Here is a 19,802-nt window from a genome sequence, read left to right as displayed (position 1 = left end):
GAAGTAGTCGAAATTGGTGGGGCATGACATTCTTATTGCAGGTATACTTGCCTGCGAGGGTGATTTGGGAGACCCGTCTCCGATCTCATACACAGGGCCGGGATGTCTGCAGGGCGCTGGCTGGAATGGCTCGACTGTGACAAGGGGATTAGGGGCTCCCAGAGAACGTACAGGCGTGCATCCCAGGGTTGTTGATGATATGATTGATGATGCTGGTTGCTTACGATCCATAAACGTGTTGGCTAGAGTTCGCGACGAGCTCGGGTATTTGCTGTTAGATGTAGTAGACTTTACCGGAAGGGAGTTGAACTTATTGCTTATGTACTTGCCTGCGAGGACAGTTTGGGAGACCCCCTTTCCGAACTCGAACACAGGACCGGGATGACTGCTGGTCGCTGGCTGGAAGGGCTCGACTGTGACGAGAGGATTGGGGTCTCCCAGAAGACTTTCAGGCATGCATCCCGGAGCGAATAGTGATGAGTGTTGAGAGTGGAGCAGCTTCACATTTCTTGTAGTGTCGGAAGCCTCACCGCAGGCACTTTTTTGTATTTGGTTCAAAGAGACGAACAGAGATACCATCTGGCCAGTACCAAGGATCACCCACAACACTTGAAGCAGTTTTGCAAACGGTAATTTTAAAGGAGACAAAGGAAAGATCTTCAATCTGCTTCCCGCGAGGTAATAATTTCGTGACTTTTACAAGGGACGAGTGTACGTTTGAGATTTCCATGACGTGTTTCTTGACATCCTCCTCGTGTTGATTGGGTTCGAAAGGGTCACGTAGTACGATTCAACGTCATTATTAGCCATAGATGCAGTAGCTACTTTCAGTGATGTGCGATGAGATTCTGAAGAGCTGTTATTGGGAACTGGTACATCTTTAGGACTGTTGCTGGTGCGGTTTGAGCTACTAGGAGAGGACCGAGTTGCATTGCCACCAAACGTTGAAGTAGGTCGGTGAGGTGGGGCAGATGGTGTCGAAATGTTGATTCCTGTGGTTTTCTTTGTCAAGGTTTTTGAACAGGTTGGAAGATCGGAGATGATCTGCACACGTTTGTTAGATCCAACATTTGTGCAATAGAGCTGTTTATCTCATCCAGGACCTCGATAAAGGACGTCTCTTCACGGGACCTGGATCGATTGATAGGATCGTCAATGGGATCCTCAAAATTCAGCTTGTTAATGCTATCGAGATAATTTGTTTGATCGGACGGATTGGTGAGTTTGTTTTTTTTCTTTATTAAAGTGTTTTTTTGGTGAGTTTGTAGCTGAGTCGTGATCCATAGATAGTCTTATTCAAATTTCGAAGATTTTCACCGTAGTTTCCGAGTCTTGTATGCTTGGAGTCAGTGCGAGTCAGTAACTCTCGCAAGGCCTTCATTATTGTTTTTCACGGTCGTAAACAGCTGGATCATAGTTCAAACGACAGGATTCACAAAACCAAAGTAAGCCGTTTCTTGTTGACCAAGCAGAATAGTGAGACTTCGTCATCCCCACGCATGTGAAATGGAAAGAAAATCCACACGATCCACTACACGTGACTATTCTTGCTGAATCGATAGTTCTGGAGCAAATTTTACACGGGTCCATTTGGTAAAGATTGCTGTACTGTTACAAAGTGTCGCAATGTACCGGTTGATTTCCGAATTTGTTGGTCGCCTACGGGTATGCAACTCTCTTTACGTCCGAGGTTTAAAGCTCAGCAAGCAGTTTCAGTTTGTTGCTGGTAGATGGCGCTTCAGAGGATGGACGAACGTGGGGGTGGGTGTAAGAGATGAAGGGAAACAATTCACTTTCACAATGTCGATATACACTGATCACTTGGTATTAAACCGATCGTAAAACGTTTATTTGCGATAGCAAACTCGACACGAAACGCGCGTACACAGTCGAACGAATTATTGGGCGACGTAAAAACATAAAAACAAACGAGAAAGAGGAGCTATGTTTGCAGTGAGCTTAACTCTTCAGTGTTGCCAGAATTTTGATTCCAATCAATTCTGGAAATTGTGGTATCAATCGATCAACGAACTCTTCAAGATTTCACTCAACCATTAGTAACAATGGATTAAAGGCGCTAAACTATTAAAACAATCAAATTTTGCTATGCACTGTTAAAAATCAGTAAACTAATCAATTCCGAACGTACATCGCAAGCACAGACATTACGAGGAATGCACAGAAGCTATAGCAAGATGACACCGGTAAGAGTTGTCTCAGCGGATAGATAGCAATCCGATTGGCCGTCGCCCACAGCCAGCAGCACTCCAAGTCAAATTGTCACACAATGTTCGGACCGTTTGGTGACTGTTAGTTATTAGAAAGGCGCACTTTGAAAAGAAAATCGGTTCTTTTCAGGACCAACACTGTATGAGAAGTAAGGGTCGCTCGTCGTTTGGAGACGGTGCAAAAATCGCATGGATCTCTATCGCGTTTCAGCGGCAAATCATCCCGTGGCTGACGTTGGGGTCAATAGCAGTCAAGTGAAATTTTCTTTAAAAATTCTGATTTTATTAATGTTTGTGATCCTTCTTTTTACACAATAGAGACGAATTTTCTTCGAAGTGCAAATCATATTCGGCAGAAATTCGCCATCGGTAGCAGCGAAAGTGCTCGTCGGAGCAAGACGCTGCAAAAATTTATTCGCACGGATTGCGTTGCGATAAAAAAAAATTGCGACATTGGTTTGCCATTTTGACTCTAGCTTAACTTTTGACGGGGTAGGGTCTTTTGGCCGAAACCCATTCGGCCAAAAGTCATTTGGCCGAATGCCACTAGACCGAATAAACCATCCGGCCGAATGCGTCGTTTGACAAGTGTCATTTGACCGAAAGGGTCGTTTGGCCGAAAGGGTCATTTGGCAAAAAGGGTCATTTGGCTGAAAGGGTCAATTGGACGAATAGGTCATTTGAAAAGTGAGAAATTAGGAGTAAGAAGAGAGACGTCTCACTTCTCACTCCTAATTTATCACTTCACACTGCAAAAAATGAGGAGCGTGAAGCTAGTAGCACAGAGAACAGACGTTGAAGCTGCATTCGCCATGTTGTGATAACTTTTTACTGTTCATTTTGAAATAACTTTGGAATGTCGCCGTTATCCCGTGCAGAATCAGCGCTAGCATCATCAAAAAATGCCACTATGCGCTAGTGTCGTTATGCATGCAACAGCATACCAGCGTCATCGTGTCGTCAAAATAAGATTGTAAGTGGCAATGTCGACGTCGATGGCGTTAAGGTTCGATTTGTTTGTATACAATTTTTTGCAAAAAAATTTGTTCGAGCCTCCATGTCTGTTCTCTGTGCCAGTAGGTAGACGTCCCACTACTCACTTTGCGCTTCTCACTTTTTACAGCGATATGTTATAAATTAGGAGTGAGAAGTGAAACGTCTCACTTCTTACTACTCACTTCGCGTTTCTCACTTTTGACAGTCAGAAATGAGAAGTGAGACGTCTCCCTCTTATTTTTTTACTTCTCGTTGTAAAAAGTGAGAAGCGCAAGATGTCTCACTACACACTTCGCGCTCCTTTTTTTACAGTGAGAAGCCCGAAGGGAGTAGTGAGACGTCTACCTACTCACTTCGCGCTCCTCATCTTTTACAGCGAGAAGTGGGACGTCTCACTTCTCGCTGTAAAAAGTGAGAACGAAGGGAGTAGTGAGACGTCACATTACTCACTTCGCGCTCCTCATTTTTTACAGTGAGAAGTGAAGAATGAGGAATAACAATTGAGACGTCTCCCATCTTACTCCTAATTTCTCACTTTTTAAATGACCTATTCGGCCAAATGTCTTATTTGACCAAATGTCCTGCTAGCCTAATGACTCTTTCGGCCAAATGAACATTTCGGTCAAAAGACCATTTCCTCCAAATGACCCTTTCGGTCAAATGACCTTTTCAGCCAAATTACCCATCCGACCAAATGACCCTTTTGGCTAGACGACCCTTTCGGCCTAATGACCCTTTCGGCCAAATGACCCTTTCGGCCAAACAACCCTTTCGGCCTAATGATCTGTTCGGTCAAATGGTATATTCGGCCAAACAACTTTCAGCCTAGTGGCATTCGGCCAAACGACAAGGGCCTAAGCAAAAACACTATGAACACTTTTAACAAAATTTATCCTAAAAACAGCTTGTCCGATCGTTCTGGTGCCTTCGGCAATGTAGGTAATCATTGGGACGACTGTATCTCAGAAACGGTAGCGCTTAGAAAAAAATGCTTTGCACCTTTTCCATTGGAAATTTTACGTACGTATTTTACGTTCATAATATCGAGTCGATAAAAATGTAAAAAAACCCAGATTAATCCACCTAGCGGCGATGATGCCTTTCTCGTGTATCGTAAAATGTACTGAAAAAATCACTTAAGATAGGTCATAAATGCACTTTAGGGGAATAGATCGCATATTTTCTATCATTTTGCATGTTTTTGCATTAATTACTATGCATTGCCACCATTCTCGATTTTTTTTTTTTTAGATTTTTAAATTTTGGGAAAAAACAATGATTTTTTAATAATTCCGAAATCGAATGTCCGATCGGGCCAATTTTCAATAGCAAACAATGGGACCGCATTCCCCGTCGAATGCAACTTGTTGCGAGTAAATCGGATAATGCTAAGTTCCAAAAAGTGTGTCTACAAAATTTGTACACATACACACACACACATACATACATACACACATACAGACATCACCTCAATTCGTCGAGCTGAGTCGATTGGCATATTACACTATGGGTCCCAGAGCCTTCTATCAAAAGTTCGATTTTAAAGTGATCATATATCCTTTACGTATACTAAGTAACGAGAAAGACAAAAAAAATTCGACTTTTTGAAAAACCAACTCATTTGAAAAAAAATATAACTTTTTTGTCCAACGTTTCTCCCTTATGACTCAAAGTGCAAAAAAGTACATATATTATCTGCTACAACATCTCAAAAAATGAAAAATATTGAAAAATTCGCTTTTGATAAAAGTTTTATTTTCATTTATTGAACTTTTTTTACACAGTGTATATTTTTTAACTTATTCCCAATTATTACCTAAAACATTGCCGAAGACACCAAAACGATCGGACTAGCCGTTTTCAAATTATATTTTTTTGAAAGTGTTCAAGGTGTTTTTCCTTAGGCCCGTGTCATAAGTTAGGCTAGAGTCAGAATGGCAAAACAATTATGCAAATTATGTTTTCTGATCGCAAAGAATGTATATGCTGAATTTCAGGGAAATCAAAAAATACGAAATTGAAATCTCGAATCAAATCATGATTTCACAGAGAATTGCTCAGCAGCTTACTATCAGCATTGGTAAACATATTGAATATTTCCAAATTGAATACTTTACATTTAACGTAATCCTACATTGATCGTGTCTCGGATACAACATCCTACTTTTTTTCAATTTCAATATTAACCCTCCTGAAGACCCTGCCCTTTTGGATGTTTCAATGATAAGATTTTTTGGAGGAACTGGACATAAGGATTCAAAATTAACCATTCATCAATAGTTTGTTTCCACTGTTAAGCAAAGTGAATCTAAATTATATCGATCCACACGCTAAATAAGCGACAAAAGAGAACCGACGACAAAGCTTCGTTTTTATTACTGATAATAAAGACAAGTATCCGAAAAATATTGTCAGCAACAAAAAAAACAATAATTTTTGTTGCGATCATACCACAAACAGGGTTTTTGAATATATGAGTAAGAAATTCTTGAACATACGCACGGACAGACAGACATTTGCTCAGCTCTTCGAGCTGAGTCGATTGGTATATAACACTATGGGTCTCCGAGGCTTCTATAAAAAGCTAGTTTTCGGAGTGAAATGATAGCCTTTCGGTACAACTTTGTTGTACGAGGAAGGCATAAAAGGCACAATCTTTGCCGAGTTGACTTATCTGGGTTTTTACTATCAACTTAAACGTTTTATTGTCAACTAATATCTAAACCTTTTTTCTAATTCCAGGTATGTATCGCATCGTAAGGCGTCATATGACCAGTTATTGCATTTGTAGCGGAATACGGTACATGAGCTTAGCGGGCATTTCCATAGATGACCAAATCAATTGATCTGACATCCCACCGAAAGTTTGCGTCGTAACTTCTGTATTTGTACGTCATTTTCTGTAAGTGTATTTAATTACATATAACTGAGAAATTTATTACAGTATGAGCCATAAAAAATGCAAAAATCTTAAAATCATACATAGGATGCTGGGTCTTTAGGCCGAACGGTTATTATGCCGAAAGCGAAGTAAGAAGTGAAAATTGAGATGTGAAAAGTGAGAAGTAAGAAGTGTAAAAATAGAAGAATGAGAAGTGAAAAGTGAGGAATGTGAAGTGAAAAGTGAAATATGAGAAGTGAGAAGCGAGAAGGGGAAAAGTGAGAAGAAATTAGGAAGGATCAAGAAAAAAGAAAGAAAAAAGAAGAGTAAGAATTAAGCAAGAAAAAGAAACATAAGAAGGGAGAAGGAAGAGAGAAGAATGATGAAAAAGAAGGAATCAAGAAAAGAAAGAAGGAAACAGGAAGAAGAAATAGATAGGAAGAATAAAAAATGATAAAGAAAAAAAGACGGAGGAAGGGAGAAGAAGAAGGAACACACAAAAAGAAGAAGAAAGAAGGAAGCAGGAAGAAGAAAATGGGAAGAAATAGGGGAGAAGGAAGAAGTAAAAAGGAAGCGGATGAAAGAAAAATGAGCAAATAAGAAAGAATAAGGAAAAATGAAGAAAGAAGGAGGAAGAACTGACTTCTCACTTATAACTTCTCATTTCTCACTTATCATTCGTTCTAATGACCTTTGGCGAGGCCTGCGGCTTAGGTTTACAGAGATCGTTCTCGATAGATAACAAACAACAATACAGAGAGGCAAAAACTTCTCGGAATCATAACAATTAAGACTTCAGGGTTTGAATTTCTCACTCACTCAGGCGACAACAGATCTCTTCATTTTATCCAGAATAATAACAATGCGATAAACTCCGGCACTAAAGCCAAAAATGATCCAATGGATTTACACAGCGATTGTGAAACCCAGAATATCATATGCTGCATTAAGATGGTGGCCAAAAACAAAAGAAACGGTGGCACAGAAGAAGTTGGAAAAACTCTTTCATTAACGGGTGCAATGAGAAGCACGCCAAATAAAGCGCTAGACGCTTTGCTCCATGTGCTTCTATTGAATCAATTTATTCAATTAGAAGCTGGGAAAAGTGCTTTGAGGATCAGAAGAATTTCGAATCTCTTCGAAGGTGACCTGAAAGGGCACCTTAGCATTCTAAACAAAATTAGTATCAACTCGCTCATCACAAACAATGATGACTGGATGAAGCGAAGATACAACTTCCATCGATGTTTTGATAACATTAATCTTGACCGAAGTATATGGATAAGTGGTGGACCAATTCTTCGCTCAGGATCAATTGTGTTTTAAACCGACGACTGAAAGCTGAAAAATCAAGTTTGAGCAGGCGTGGCAGGGCCAGGGCTAAATATTTCAATTTCCATGGGTAAGTGAGCTTCGTGGCCGTGCGGTTAGCGACGTTAATCGTCTAGACGCATTGGCTATGGGGCGAGGGTTCGATTCCCGCTCCGGTAAGAAGGAAACTTTTCGTGATCGAAAAATCCTCCACCGGTCCACTGGGTGTTGTGTCCTGCCCGTTGTCTAGGTGTTAAATATTCAGTCTGTACCACCTCTGGTCGAAGATGGTGTTCCTGTCTTTAATAAGTGGCCAACTGTTTTCCAAGCTGAAGTTCAGGCCATTCTGAAATGCTCTAATTTATGCTTACGTCGAAATTACAGGCATTCAAATATTTGCATATTGTCTGATAGTCAAGCAGCATTTGATGCCTTGAGATCAGCAACTTGTACGTCTTGTTTGGAAATGTGTTCAGGCACTCCAAACCTTGGCCTGTCGTAACAAAGTGAACCTGTATTGGATTTCCGGTCATTGTGGCATTGAAGGCAACGAACAAGCTGATATGCTGGCAAGACTTGGATCAACTCGACAATTTATAGGTCCCGAACAATGTAGAGGCCTCGGAATATCTTTTATACCATTGTCTCATTTTTTAAAGGTGTTTTACGTTACAATTTATTGTTGTTTTAAAGCTTAAACTTTATACAGTAGGGGAAGACTTGACTCCTTGAGAGACTTGATCCCTTGGGAGACTATACCGAGAACTATACTGCCGAGAATCGCATATTCCTGGGTTTCCTAATCATATGGGACAAATATGCGATTCACGGCAGTATAGTAGTATTGTTGTAGCGTATTTTTATTATAGATTCTCTAGACAAATGATCGTTATGAGGCGGATTTTTTTTTATTGACAACCTTATTTACTCTATTATTTACTATTTTGACACTCCTAAAGATGTTTTTAAATGGCCACGCAAAACTTCTCCTAGTAATAAATGCTATCACTTTTTTACAGCACAAAGCCGTAGATATGCTAAATGATCTACACTGATAAAAATGCCAACATCCCACCACATTTTCAGTATAATTGGATTTTGAGTTGTTGCCACAATATGAGGAGACTTGATCCTTGGGACTTGAGAAGTTTAGCAAAAAAAAATCAAGAAAATATAAATCGTTCACAAGCGGCTATTTTTTTGTAGATGTGACAATTACATCTGTTTGCTCAAAAAAATATTTATTGAGTAGATATCATAGAGAGAGAATCAAGTCTCCCCAATTTTGAAGATCCCATGCGCTCCAATTTTGAAGATTGCATCGAATTCCATAGCAAAAATCGTTCATGAATACGCACAACAAGTTGGAAAATCTGCGTATTTTGGAGGAAAATATGTAAAAGTTCAGAGAGCATGATCCTGCAGGCTCGTAGTACCTGGATCTCCATAATAATTATTTTTGTTTCGTTTTCTGTCAAAACGATCCGTACTGTTGTTACTTTTACACTTAAAATTCCAATAACTTCCGTGGCACCTATGACAAATCGTAGAGTTCTCTGCATCTTTCTTAAGTAGGTGTTCAGCTAATCCAGTGAACGTAATTTTCACTCATTCTCACAAGAAGAGAATGCTCATTCACGCAGATTTTTGCCTAGAAATCATTTTTCGGAAAGAAAAACAGGAAACCATGTTTCGCTCACTTCCAGTTGTGTAAAAATTTGATCTCAGAAATTTTTGGTACTTAGCATTATTCGATTTGCTCGCAACAAGTTGCAGTCGACGGCGGATTGCGGTCTAGTTGTTTCCTATTAAAAATTGGCCCGTTCGGTCATTGCGTTCCAAAGTTATTGAAAAAACATTGTTTTTCTGCCAAGGGTCCCCCTTGGAAAAAAAATTAAAAAACAAAAAAAAAATTTTTTTTTTCTAAAATTGCAGCAATGCATTCAAATGACCGCAAATGCTGATGAATTTATGGAAAAAGTAAAATCTATCCCCCTAAAGTGCTATTTCGACCTCTCTTATGTATTTTTCTTGTTTTTTAATGTGCGAGAAAGGCACCATCAACGCTAGGTGGATTAATCTGGGTTTTTATGAGCACATTCACTTGATACAGATATTTTTAATGATACGTTTACTTACACACATATATGAATAATTAAAAAAAAACTCAATATATACTAAAATGAGCAATAAAAACTTGCATTTTTGATGCACCATACTATAAATCGTTTTGCCGTAGACAATCTTTTCTCATAGCTAATTATTAAGAGCCAAAACACTGTTTCGACACATAGCGGAAATCTTCAATACTATAATTTTAAAATTAGATTTTCTTTTGTTGAAGATAACGGAACCATATCCAAACCCCTCATATTGATTCATCTTTGTTCAATCGCAATATCTATTTATAGTCACATGCGAAACAATTTGGCATGTTACTTCTGCAGTTTTTCAAGAGGTTGTTTTTCTCGTTCTCCTCTCCTTAAATCGAAAACCAATTTTCCCAATCGACAAATTTAATGGAAATCAATCGAACTACCGATTTTCCCGCCATTACGTCGTAGACAGACAAAACGCATTATCACTTCTTGGGCCATGCCGTAACCTGCTGCGGTTACAGTTTATGCCACTTCCAGCAGGACAAGCGTCGAGACGGCATTATCGGTCGGTGCGGATACCGGTTACAGTCAAGAAGTGAAAGTGATTTGACATTTTCCGGCCAATGAACCACCACTTTCCACCGATTGCCGGGTCATCATCCGAAATGCTACCGACGGGTCGACCTCTTGTAGGAAAACACAGCGGAAAGCTCCAACTGCGCATGTTCCTAATTTTACCGCCACAATCCTTACCCCCACGAATGCCCGGTAGCTGCTTCTTGCACCAAAATCCTACTGTTTTTAAACTAAATTTCCCGCTTGCCATTCGCGACGAAGGATGCGTTGTGTGTAGGCAGAACCGTACCCCATCCATATACACACTGCCAGCGAGCTCGTGGCCTGCGCATTGAGAGAACGGCAGAAGTTGGAAAGTGCTGAACCTTAATTTTTGGCGCGCCGGTTTTCCATTCTTGTCCCAGGCGCGCTCCTTTCGCTGGAGGACGATTTTCCTACTTGGAATTCCTTTGTTCGGATAACGGTGGAAGTGTGAGAGGCCAGTGAACTTAGAAGCACTGTCTGGTTTGAAGTAGTGTTTCACAATCAGTCGGTTATTTAGATCATTTGATAAATTCAAACTGTTAAAGATCAATACCAAGATAGTTTAGAATCTTAACTAGCATATAAAATTGTCGCTAGATTATCGCCAAATTACCAATCGGCCAAACTTGATAATCGTTTATTGGACTAAAGCTTTGTGTCGGTGCAGAACCCTGACAATTTTCCAATGATAAAACAAAACGACTCTGGTGCAAGTTTTGAAATCTAGACCAACATTTGAAAAGGGCGTAACAGCCAAAATTTATTCCTTCTGATTCTTCGTCCACATATATAGCTATATATGTAGACGAGGAATCAGAAGGAATAAATTTTGGCTGTTACGCCCTTTTCAAATGTTGGTCTAGAAATGGTCGTAACAATCAGTCCGCTATTAAGATCATTTGCTGTCTTTTTATTATTTTTGTTCTCTTTTAAATATTTATTCGAAATTAATTGCAAGTTTGTAAAATTAGCAATAAAATTGTACGACTCGACGAAATCAAGCTGAGTTTGTCTCTCTTCATTAACATAGTTCTGTCAGCATGATATCAACTAGAGCACTTGTCATAAGACGAGCTTGTACAATCCCATTTAATTCCACCACTTAATTGTACCTTGACAGATACGTATTTCGACCTCAACAGTGAGGTCGTCTTCAGTGTCTCGTACTTGACTCGACTAGTCGACTAGGTACTGTCAAGGTACAATTAAGTGGTGGAATTAAATGGGATTGTACAAGCTCGTCTTATGACAACTGAAGACATTCCACTAAAAAGCTCAAAATAATTTTCTTAACATCAACTAGGGCTCAAGGTCTGAACCAACAACAAAAAGCGGCCCATGTACGAGATCCCCCTTGGAAAAACAATACAAAATCGAATAAAATGTAGGATATTGCTGCAATGCTTTTCAAATAATGCAAATAAATGTGAATTGATGAAAATAAAATCTATCCCCCTAAAGTGAAAGGCATCATCACCGCTAGGTAGAATACTTTTGGCATTTCCTTTACGTGCAGTTTTTCCTATTAATCCTAAAACATGAAACCTATTTGAATTATCAGGACAAACTTCTTTTTTTATGGATAGATGTGCTTCCACTATAGTTAATTCAGTACCGAAAATATGGACATCGCGTAATAATCAATTTATGATGATACGTATCCAAGTTGGGAACCACCGCACTAGACGATAATAAATCCGTGCAGACTCGCCAACAGCGCGCAGCAGCGGTCCACCAAGTGTAAGGTGAAAGTCCTTTTTATCGTGACTGTACTTCTGGTTGGTCGCAGCACGTGGTTAAAAGTTTTCTCAAAATTCTAATAGAATTCCGCCTCGCAAAGGCGACGCGAGAGAGATGGTTCCCACAAAATTTTCTAGCTGGCGAAAATTTAAACTTCTACCCGGTTGGCGCTACCAGGAGAGAGTGCCTCACAGTGGCGGAATGAGAGCGAAAGTGAGTGCCCATTAATCGAGCAGCTCGCAGTCGGCTGTGATAGGGATATGGGGTGGTTGGATGGAAAATCGATATTTTCACCGGTTTGCTGGTACCAATCGCATCTTCGGTCGGATGACAACTTTAGAAGTACAAATCGGAAAATTTGCAATTGGAACAAATTTCCGGCAAACCGGATCTGTCCGGCTTAGAAGATGGACCGTGAAGCTTCCGGTTTGTAACTTCAACGCAGCAAAACACCTTCCATACTTCCGGAAAGTAGCAGGCTAGCAGACCTTCCCGGAAGAATGAATACCTGTTTAGGAGTTTTTGTTGCCTATTGGGATATTCTCCCTTATTATTTTCGAATCGGAGGGTGACAGGAATGGAAAAGTATGAGTAGAAAATGTGTAGATAATGGCGTGTGCTCCTTGATAGCGTGTCTAGGCGGCAGAATTGCCGTTATTGAACCCTGAATGTGAATCTCTATTACACCTGTCCCAAATGTACCATTTTTACATGAGGTTCACGAAAAAACAGCTTCGATTACAAGGCTACTGTTCAAATTACCGATGCTTCGAAATAAAGCTAAGTGAAACCTCTCTTGCTCCATGCCCATTTAAAACCAAATTTGTATCAAATAGTAATTAGCTATAATTTTTTTAAAATATTATATGAACCGTCCTTGAGAGTAGCAATTAGTCAATGCGTTCAATTAAACCCTTCGAAAAATCTGAGTCGTTGTTTTCCCACATTTGAAATGTGGGAACTGAATTACTACTGGCGCCCTTTAAATCAAAACGGTTCCACATGATCGCTCCGCTGCACAAATCAACACTTCTGTGGGCGCTCTCTTTCCGACTATTTCCGCATTTTCCTTTCAGTGCTAAATGCTTTCAAAGAGCTGTTTATCGTGAGGAACTCGTCCTTGATCTATTTTACGCAGGCATACTACAGTGAACGATAATAATACATAACTCGTTTAAAACGTAGATACGTCTTCCATTATGATGGGTTTTATCCATATTGCTATATACGCAATCAAAAACAGTTTCAGTACAGGGCGGACTCGATTATCCGGAGCATTGAAAAAAAATCACTCTGGACATCGAGCCATTTTTTTTGCTGAAAATATAACTTTTGCTCAAATGATCTTGACTCCAGTCAAATAAAAGCTTAGACAACATCCCGTTAGTTCGTTCATGGATTGTGACCACCGTATCCGAAATTCGGCGGCGGCGTCTGTCATAATTTTGGTTGGTGGCGGCGTGCATCGGCGTGGCGATTTTTTTTATTACGTTCGTTCTTTCGTTCGTTTTTTTTTAGGATAATTTTAAGACATTAACGGGAGATTCTTTTTATTTTCGCCGGAAAAAATCTAATCCTCGCAAAATTCCTTCAAGTTATTTGAAATTCCGAATTTTTTACGGGGATTCTTCAAAATCTCTTTGTAGTTTCCAAGGTAGGTAAATGTTTGGAATTACCTAAAAAAAATTGTATTTCTAATTGAAATTATTTGAAATTTTCACGGAAAATGTTTCTGATATTCTTCGGAATTTCCGCGGGCAACTAGGGTAAAATACCCAATAGTGGACCCCCTAGTAGCGAAATTTTGCTCTTGCTGGCATAAGGAGTGGAAATTTTCAAAATATTAATTTTGCGTGATATCTAATATCAAGCTCTGCATCTCATCTTTACGATACATACATAAAACACTCAAATACTCGACGTTATTCGTTGAAATTAACATTTTAAAGTCTGACTGAATTCGCCCTATAGTAGAACCCTGGGGGTCCATAATAGGTTATTGCTTCCCTTTAGTCGACACTTCATTTGATTTTTATGTTCCGTTTCGGGACGTTCTTCTTTCCTATTATGGACCCCCCAACATATTCCTATAATGGACACTTATGTGTTTATTTTTTATAGAATTGTAAAAAATCATCTAATTTTACTTTCCATAGCATTTCCAATGCATGTAGTCAAATCATAGGAGTGTAAGGCAGCTTCTCCCGATGGAATTTCATAGCAAAATGTTTACATTGTGCTGTAATTATGCAAAAATGGCTGGAGGGTCCACTATTGGGCACTTTACCCTAGTATTCACGGGACATTCTTTGAAATTTTCACAAGAAATCCTTTACAATTTCAAAGCAAAAACCTGCGAGAATGCAAAGGAAATGATTTTTGCGACAAATTGTTCTAAGTGTAGATTTCAACAGAAAATTGTTAAGAATTTATATCAGAAAATCCTTCCATAGGAAAATCACAATTTTTTTAAAATTTGTATGGAAAATTGCTCGGAATTTCCACGAATAATTTTCCGGAATTTCCACTGACTGGTTTTCAGAATTTCTATGTGAAATATTTAAGTTTCCTGAAAACTTTTTCTGACTATATTTCAACAGAATGTTTGTGTTTGGATTTTTATTTTATTTCTACGGGAAATTCTTTTTATTTTCCATAAGTCTAGACACATGAGCTATAGTGCGTGGGTTCGATTCCCGCCCCGGTAAGGAGAAAACTTTTCGTGATCGAAAAGTGTTATGTGTTATGTGTCCTGTCCGTTGTCTAGGTGTTAAGTGTTCAGTCTGTACGACCTCTGGTCGAAGACGGTGTTCTTATCTTTTATAAGTCATTCTTTGAAAATACAACGTGAAATTTTTAAAAGACGAATGGTCGTTTTCCGAAGGTTACTTGGTGGAACGCCATTGGGCCGAATGCCACTTGAGCGCATAACACGTTAAGCCGAATGCCATCTAGCCGAAACGGTTATTAGGTCGAAAATGGTTTGACGGTACGACCGAACTGGTAATTTGGCCGCATTAACTGTATGTAATACAGCCAAAAATGTCGACCCGTTTGGCCAAACGATCAGTTGTTTTTCAGTCAAATAACATTTTCGGCCATGTTGGTTTGTAGCCTTTCGGTGCTTCCCGTAGTTTGACCGAAAGTCATTTCGTGAAATTACGTTTTTTTCAAAAACTACTTGGCCGAATAACATGTTAACACGAGAGTCATCTACCGACTTCCATTTGGTTATAAAGTTATACAGTCGAGAATGATTTGACCGAAAATGTCATTTGGCTGAAAGCGACATACTGACGAAGTGGTCATACGGCCGATCTGATAAGTTGGCCGAAGAAGTTGTTTGCCCATAACCAACGATGTTATCGATCATTTAGTAATCTGGCTTCGATCATTTAGTAGTTTGTCAATAACTTATTCCAGAAGCTGAATATTAAAATGTGTTGTATGGAGGACTTCCAGTGCGAAGGTCTTTCTACAACTCTGCCTAATGGTTATTTGTTTAAATTCCATCAATAACGGAGTTATAGCACTAGTTGCAGTAACTTCAACTAAATTATTGAAATTTTGTTATCATTTAGTATAAGATACTGCAAATAACGCTTTAACTCCGTTATTAGTAAAATTCAAACAAAGAACCATTGGGTAGAGTTGTAGAACAACCTTAGCACTACAAGTCCTCCATAAAACACATTTTTTTGAATTCAGCTTCTGGAAAGAGCTCTTGACAAACTACTAAATGATCGAAGCATGATTATCAATGATCGATAACATCCTTGCCCCTAACAGATCATTTGTCCGGAAATGGCCGAAGTTTGTCGAAATAGTTGTTTGGTCAAAAATGTCATTTGCTGAATAGGTCATATGGCCAAAAAATGTCCCCTTGTTCGGCTAAATGGCCCTTTCTGCCAAACGACCGTTTCGGCCGAACGGCATTTTTGGCTAAATAACCTATTCGACCAGACGATTTTTTCGGTCAAATGTCCTGATTGGCCGAACGGCATTATCGGTCATATGTCTATTTTATCCAATTGATTTTTGGGCAGACGAGTTTCGGTCCAATGGTTTGTTCGGCCAAATGAAATATATTCAGTCAAACAACTTTCAACCTTGTGGCCTTCGGCCAAACGATCTTTTCCTGTGAGAAAAAAATCAACATGAAATTCTTTAAATTTAAATGGGAAATCCGTAGGAACTTTCACAAGAAATTCATTGAAACTTCCAAAGGAAATTATTTGTAGTTTCCACAAAAAGTTGTATAAAATTGGCACGGATATTTTTAATACATTTTCATGGGAAATTATTCAGAATTCCCTCGGATTTTTTTTTGGGAATGTGCGCCCAAATTCTTAAGAAATTCCACGGGAAGTTCATTCAATTTTTTTTTTAAAGTTTACTCAGGATTTGAACTGACGTATTTTCCAGATTTCAAATCTAATTCTTTAGATTTTTGCGGGAAACTTTTCCGAATTTCCAGTAAAAGTTCTGCTTAGTTTTTTTGCACCATTTGCTGTGATATTTTGAGAATGGAAATTATTTTATCTCATTTATTCAAACTATGACCAGAGTGCCCTCTGCAGTACATAAAATCCGTCTCCTTTCATCTCCGCAAATCCGTTTTCCATCTCCGTCTTCCACTGATCGCTGTGCACCTGTCAGATTGCTTTCGAGAACTAGTTTTACCGGGTTATTGTCCGACATTCTGAGTATGACATTGTGGTTTATACATGGAGCTTCATGGCTACCGAGTGATCCTTTGGAAATTTCGGAGCATCCATTTTATCGCGATCACAAGGGTTTTTCAGCAAACATTTTTTTCTTACCAAAAGTATGGAGCTGGTGTTCTTATTCATACATGGCCTGCCATTGTTTCAAATAAATATTCCGGACCATTTGGTGGTATTAGTCACAATATCAACACCGTATTCAGAATATATAGAACAATAAAGCATATTCAAAGGATACAATAACACCTTCGATCTCCTCCACAACAAGCAAAGAATAATTGTAAAAATTGATTTTGTTTAATTTTTGACGTTGTCGCACGTTTACGTTGACGAGTTGTCGCACTAGTGGTCCCAATTTGGCCAATTCCATAGGAAAACAATGGGATTTGCCAAATTGGGAACCAAAATTAGGAATAGTGCCACAACAGATGCATGCGTTCCTATTATGGGTTAATCAATTTTTGGTTATGGTTATGTAAAAAAAAGATATCCCAAACAGGAGAAAAAATTTTCCATTCATAAGAGAGGAGAAGAAGGAAAAAAGAAAAAGAAAATGAAGAAGAAGGAAAAAAGAAAAAGAAAATGGAGAAGATGAAAATAGAAAATACAAGCAGCGTTGAACCTAATTTAAAGTTAAAACCCGATAAAATCCACCTACAGTGAATGGAATCCTTCTTACACTTTTTGAAGTTTGTGTATACCTTGTGCGTGCACATTACAATGTTTATGCATATGGCATTAATTTGGATAACAAATAACTGAGATTGCTTAAAAAATAATTCAAAAATTAAGTTAGTGCATATTGCTCGAATTTCCATGACAATATTTTAGTTTCTGCTGTAGTCAAGAGTGCGAAAATAAGTAAGCAAACGTTTGAGATCTTGAAGTGATATTATCTTGGAGCATACACATTGTTTATCTAGTTCTTTGAGTTGAGATGATAGGTATGCAGGCTCGTGCGTCGGTTATGGTAATGGTAGAAAGGTTAAACACACTTTTTATATATATTTTTTAATCTGGGACAATCCTCTACGCATGCTGATAGTCAGTTAATTTTTGGAATCGTCATCAACTTCAACTTGAAAATATACGCCTTGTTGCCGTTGTTCAAAAAATCAGATCATGAGTATAACCCGACTAAATTCATGCTATCGTGATGCTCTCCCGACCAGTTAGTCATAACAAAATTTTATCACAATTATATCAATATGTGTTACAAATAACAATACTTGTAATAATTTTGTTATAAATTCTCTGTCAAAGATGGAGGAAAGAAAATTTCATTATCGTCATAACATGATTATAACATAGTGTGTTAAGTTTATTCCAACCGAAAAAAAAATTGCCTACATTTTTGGTAGATAGGAATTGGAAAAAAACGAAGGTACCACCTTCAGTATAACTTGAACCTACATTCAAACTTGAGCCAGCTGGACAAAGTTAATTGCCTACATTAAGGGATTATCATATTGCCAATAACATAATTTGATATAGTACAAGCAATTTTCACCACTTTTTATGTAACACATCGAGTTATATTTTTGTTCAAATATTAACATATTTAGTAATATTTTTGTTAAAACTAGAAAAGATTTTGTTACAATTTTTGTTATTTTAACTACTAATGGTACATGTTTTATAACAATCGCTGTTATAATAAACTGCTGTAACAGAATAACAAGTTCTGATAGAAATCTGTTACTATCTACTGATCGGGCTACTAAGGCCTAATCTATGACGCTTTCTAGTTCGTTGAAATTTGGCGTTCGTTGTTTCAAAGATTGAAGATCTTCATCGTTCATCATTGGGAGACAACTGAGCGAAGCAAATCACTTGGTAACCTAATAATGAGCGGTGTTACTATACGCTGTTGGAAAAATCTTTTCAGACGTTAAGAAAATTTAGTCCGCTATGAGTATGGAATTCCTCCATCCCAGCTTTTCGGAAACAGAGTGAATAAAGCAGTACACCTTATGCGTTTTGATGTTTTAGTTTTATTCTATTCGGCTTTGTGCACAAATTACGTAACGCAAAAAATCGGGATATTGAACCCCCTCAAAATCGGGATATTGAACAACCAGTAACGCCTAACCAGACCCCCCTCCTTTAATAACGTAACGCTCACTGAGACTACTATTTATATTTCTTTTTCACGTAACGATTCATAAACTCCCCGTCCCCTGTGTCACAATGAATTACTGTTGCTCAACCCCCCTCCCCCTCAAGCGTTACGTAACTTGTGCACAAAGCCTTAGAACAAGCTTGAAAGGAATGCTCAAGTCGTAGCTTCCATGGATACCATACCAAGTTTGGCTTGGCGAACTCAGTTGCTCCTTGTTGTGACTACCTGAAAAAACCCTGAAATGTCAGGGAAAGTCAGGGAGTAGTAGAGTTTGTTTTTTTTTTTCTTTCATTGGTAGGCACTATGTGTTACTTAACCGCTACTGTGTGCCTTCTACTGTGGTTTTCTGCAGCCGGAATCCACACAGAATCTATTTTTTTCTATTATTCATTGTTGTTGTCGTTGCTTGTCCATCTCACCGTGATTCCATTGTGTCCATTCGTCCGTGTCGAAAATCCAATATGATCGTTGCATTGTTTTTTGTTGCCATTTATCCGGGTCCTTGGAACAATTTGTCAGTCGTCATCAGGCTGTCGTAACGGTAAGGACGCTCCCCAATACACCCCATCGCATAAGGCTGCGCATCGGCGACTGACGAGGATTTGGTGGAGGGGCTCTGGGAATCGAACCCATTACCATTTGCTTGTAAGGCAAACGTGTAGCCTAGACTGACCCAGGAAACAAAAAGTTGTCTAATTCCACGGGGCAACCCCCCCCCCCCCCCCCCCGGATTGTGTCTTTGGGTGAGAAAATAAATCTCTGAAAATTTCAGCTCAATCGCTTGTTGCATAAGCTGGCGCATTTGATTTGAAGTTTGTATGGGGATTTCAGCCAAAATGTATAGGAAAATACACCTCCGTCACTCATTCGATCTGGAAATTGGTTCTGATTGCTCGATTGACCTCAGAATTGCCAAAACGGCAGTTGGTATGCTACAGAACAATTTCACAGAACATTGTATGATGATTAAATGAACTTTTATATAGGTTTCGGCTAATGCGATTCGATAAAAAAATCGAAAAATACACAAATCGGCTCCTAATAAATCAGCCGAAAACTATATAAAAGTTCATTTAATCATCATGCAATGTTCTGTGA

General features: G+C 38.8%; 1 protein-coding gene across 5 annotated transcripts in view; it reads left to right on the top strand.

Moving 5' to 3' along the window:
* Window positions 1–19,802, top strand: part of LOC134228155 (uncharacterized) — a 69,912-nt gene that overhangs the window by 25,656 nt on the left and 24,454 nt on the right. Inside the window, exon 2 of one of the 5 annotated variants that reach the window (XM_062709970.1) lies at window positions 5,967–6,126. The exons of the other annotated variants lie outside the window; for them this stretch is intronic. The gene's annotated coding sequence lies outside the window, so the exon portion shown is untranslated. The remainder of the gene's footprint in view (window positions 1–5,966; window positions 6,127–19,802) is intronic. 5 annotated transcript variants of the gene reach the window in all.

The sequence above is a fragment of the Armigeres subalbatus genome, chromosome 1, assembly GCF_024139115.2.
Source record: "Armigeres subalbatus isolate Guangzhou_Male chromosome 1, GZ_Asu_2, whole genome shotgun sequence".
In the NCBI taxonomy this organism is placed as follows: Eukaryota; Metazoa; Arthropoda; class Insecta; order Diptera; family Culicidae; genus Armigeres; species Armigeres subalbatus.
This window is presented reverse-complemented; position numbering and strand designations above follow the sequence as displayed.